This window comes from Heterocephalus glaber, unplaced genomic scaffold (genome assembly GCF_053883595.1).
Source record: "Heterocephalus glaber isolate CG9 unplaced genomic scaffold, H.glaber_assembly_v1.0 deba00000546, whole genome shotgun sequence".
Lineage (NCBI taxonomy): Eukaryota > Metazoa > Chordata > Mammalia > Rodentia > Bathyergidae > Heterocephalus > Heterocephalus glaber.
This window is the reverse complement of record NW_028258147.1, coordinates 22088443-22093046: the sequence shown is the minus strand read 5'-3', so window position 1 is coordinate 22093046 and position 4604 is coordinate 22088443. Positions and strand designations below refer to the sequence as shown.

Below are 4604 nucleotides of genomic sequence, written 5' to 3'. Positions count from 1 at the left end.
AACGCAGAATATTTTCACCATAGGTATTGAAAATTGAGCATTCATTGGAGGAAGAAAACCTTGATCCTACCTTACACTAGACATAAATATCAAGTTCAGATTCATTGGACACTTAATTATAAAACTTATAAACTATAGTGCAGACTATTTCTATGATCATATTGTATGCAAATGTTTATTATACAGGATACAAAAAGTATTTAACATAGAATTTTTAAATGATAAATTACATTTCATGAGAATTTAAACTTCTGTTCATCAAAGTATTCTATTGACAAATTCAGTATTATAATCATATTAAAATTTTCTCAAACATATGACAATGAAGTTGCATTAAAAATACCTACAATATAAAATAGACAAAATATAATTTACAAACAGCAAAATAAAAGATAGGTAATAGGAAACAGGGAGATGGGAAACATGGAGAAAGGAAACAAGTAGATGCCAATGGGAAAGATACCAATAGATGGAAAGAGAAGGGAGGGGAAGGGGATGAAAAAATAATTAAGATGTATTATAAATTTGTTCCAACTCTCCACAGTGAATATAATCATTATGTACTACAAATGTATAAATAAAAATAAAAACTAAAAAAGATAACCTAAAGAAATATTGGTCAACAGACTTGAATAAACATATTTTAAAAGAAGAGATATGGCATATGAATGGCCAATAAGCACAAAAAAGTTAAGTATTATTCATTAAGGAAATGTATATTATAATCACAATGATATAGTACTACATACTCACCAAAATGACTATAAATTAAAAAGATTAGCAATACTAAAATTCATGTATGTTGCTGGTAGAGGTGTAAAAATTTTACAACTAATTGAACTTTCCATATAAAGCTATATAATGTCTTATAAAATTAAATATTCATAGTAGTAACTGTTCCACTGTAAATTACCTGATATCCACAATTTAAGAGAAGAAGGGTTTATTTTGATTCACAGTTTCAGAGATTTCAGTCCACATTGACAGTTTTGATTCTAAGGCAAAAACCTCACAGCAGAAGGGCATGGTGGAACATAGCTGCTCAATTCATGGCTTCCAGGAAGCAGAAATCAGGGCGGAAGCTTGAGAGGAAAAAGCCGTGGACCAGTAGAGTCTCCAAAGATTCCATGGTTCACCCAGACACACCCAGAAGCGTACTATACTAATCTAGGAATTTCTCAAGCCAGTCAAATCAACTGTCAAGATTAAGTGTCACAAGTGGCACTATCACCCGGAAGACGCGGATGGAAAATAAATGTCTTTCTTTTGGGTGCCAGTGGGGAAACCCTGAAAGTGCTCTTAAAAGAAGTCCTGGAACAGAACCTGTTTTCCAAAGTCATGCTCATTGGCTGGAGGAAGCTCCCTTAGAGCAGGAAGCTCATAAAAACGTGAATCAAGAAGTGGTGGACTTCGAAAAGCTGGATAAATATGCTTCTGCCTTTCAAGGTCATGATGTTGGATTTTGTTGCCTGGGCACCACCAGAGCAAAAGCTAGTGCAGAAGGATTTGTTCATGTTGTCAGAAATTATGTACTGAAGTTGGCAGAGCTGGAAAAAACTGGAGGTTGCAAACATTTCAACTTGCTGTCCACTCACTCAAGGAGCCAATAAGTTAAGCAAATGTTTGTATTTACAAGTTAAAGAAGTAGATGCCAGGATTGAAGTATTAAAAATTGATCATTTCTCAGTATTTAGGCCTGGAGTTCTGTTGTGTGACAGGCAAGAATCGCACCCCGGATGCATAGCTGGGAAATTCTTTGTCTCCTTACCAAACTCTTGGGCCAGTAGCCTGTCTGTGCCTATGATGACTGTGGTGAGAACAATGCTGAAAAACATGGTGAAACCAGGCAGCAAACACATGGAAGTCCTGGGAAACAAGGCCATCCACAACCTGGGGAAAGCCAATGGCTCTCGCAAGCCGTGACCATGCTGTGAAAAAGCTTTTGCCCACAAATCTCAGAACTCCACTAAATCTGTAATTTCAGGGTCTAAGAAAATGTCTGTGTACTTTACCTTTGTTGTTTCACTGTTCTCATGCCCAAAGATCCAAGAAACAGCAACAACAACAACAACAACAACAACAACTAAAAGATGAATTGTCACAATATTTGTCTAAGAAAAATAAAAATATATTTCTACAAAATATTTGTAAAAGATTACCCATGCAGGGCCAGGGATTTAGCTCAATGGCACAGCACCTGCCTGGCAAGCATGAGGTCCTGAGTTCGATCCCCGGTATCCCCCAGTAAAAGATTACTCATGCAGCTTTATTGACAATAACCTCAAGCTTCTACCAACAGGAGAATGGATCAAAAAATTATGCTAAGTTTGAGCCTTGCATATAGCTCAGTGATACAGTGCTTAGCTAACATGTGTGAGTCCCTGAGTTCAATCTTCGGTGCAATGGAAACATAAAAATCAACAATTATAAAATAAAAATTATATTAAGGTTATGCAGTGGAATATCACATAACTGTAAAAGCAGCAAATTACTAATATGCTGAGCAAAAGAAACTAAATGAAAATCTCTATAAATGCAAATATATATATACTTAAATTTACATAAAGTTTAAGAATAGTCTGAAAACCAAAAATTTCAGGTAAATACAATCAGCTCATTGGCTCCCTCTGACAAATGAAAGAATAGTGGACAGATTTACTGAAAAGAAATAGGAGGAAATTTCCTGGGGGAGAAACTGGTGCATCTCTTTCTCAGTTTTGTATAGCCATATTTGAGCATTCAGTGTATATAAATTTTATCTAAAACAAGAATTGTAAACAAATAATAGTTAAGCAAGGAACTGGGAAATGGATACAGGTGCAGATAAAATGGAAAAGGCAGAATGTTGTTAAATTTTTGAACTTGGTGATGGTAACATGTTCATTATTATATTTTCTTATATTTATATGTATTTTAAAACTTCAACAGTAAAAATGGAGAAAAGAAACCTATTGCAAACATGACAGCAAATTGTATGATTTAAAACTTATTCCTTTCAGATTAGAAATACTAATACTTAATATTATTTTGCTGTGGGGAGTCTCCTGCTTCTCCTCAGCTTCTACTGATGATTTGCTAACAATCTTTGATATGTCTTGGATTGCAAATGCATAATTCCAGTCTCTAGCTTTATAATCACTGGCATTCTTCCTTCACCTCTGTCTTCACATGACATCTTTTTATAAAAACACCAGTCACATTGAATTAGGGGTCACCATACTCCAGGATAATTTCATCTCAACTAATTTCATTGATGAGTGACCCTATTTCCAAAGAAAGTCACATTCTGAAGTATTTACTAGAAATTAGAGTTTCACCTTATCTTTTTGAATGGACACAATTTAACACATACTAGTGATAATATGATTTACTGTCTAAACCATGAACATTACAGAGAATTCTTATGTAGGTGATGCGTTATTACATATCAACTCCTCTCGGAAATAGATTTAACTCTATCAAATTTATTGGAAAAAAACATTCAAAAGACAAACAGCCTTATCTATTTTGTCTCAATGTTCATTGTACATATATTTTATTTATTAACTTTGTATAGTTAGTAATATTATTTAAATTTACATATGAGAAAAATAGGAAGTTAAATAAATTACTAAAGATATTAAAACTAGGGCTAGGGATTTAGCTCAGTGGCCCTGTGCCTGAGTCGTAAGAGCAAGGTCCTGGGTTCGATCTCTGGTACAAAAAAAGAAAAGATAGCAAAACTAGAATGTATCAGAATTTGCATGAAGAGATGCAGGTCTTTCAAACTGCAAAAACCTCTACTTATTCTGTCCACTAACTTTGTATAGTGGGTAATGTTATCCAGTTTTATCTATGAGGAAATGAGAGATTAAATGAGTTACTCAACATACAATAACTGAAATGTTCCAGAGTATGGATTATCATTTCCAGGTCTTTCAAGTTGCAAAAGCCTTCCTCTTTCCATAAATACTCCTAGTCTCCCTCAGTTAATACATTGAGGCTTGGTGAGAAGGCCCTCTTGAGTCATGTATCATGTCCTTCTCCTGATAACATAGGATTTCTTCATTGAGCTCTTACCAAAATGTGTAAAACTGATAATATTCTATAAAAATATAGAGTTCACATATGATATTGATATAATGTAAGTGTTGTCAAAGTTTGTGAAGGGCCAGATAAGAAATATTTTATGCTTTATGGGCTACATAGTTTCTGCTCAGTTCTACCTTTGTAGCATGGTGTTAGCTATAGATAATATGTAAACAAATTAGTAAGTTGCATTTCAAAAAAATTTTATTAGTGGGCATTTACATCTGAATTTCATATAATGTTCGTGCATCGTTGCTATTTCTCTTATGATTGTTTCAAGCATTTTAAAATATAAAATCTGTTCTTAATTGGTAGGTTATAGAAAAACAAGCAGCAGGCTAGATTGGTTTCTAGGTGATAGTTTCCAATCCCCAGCACATGTTCTGGTTCACATGAAGAATGTCCCTTCAACGTCTTGATGTGCTCATGTACAGGGTTTGGGGAAGGTGACTGAATCATAGGGCTCTATTGCCAACTTGCTGTTGAGAGTAGAGATCTGATTGGAAAAGGTGGGTCCCTGGGACTGTAATCTGTAA

General features: G+C 34.4%; 1 pseudogene; it reads left to right on the top strand.

The window, feature by feature from the left end:
- The first annotated feature begins 1049 nt into the window (after positions 1–1049).
- On the top strand, positions 1050–1923 carry LOC101713441 (protein HTATIP2 pseudogene; annotated as a pseudogene).
- Positions 1924–4604: the final 2681 nt, after the last annotated feature.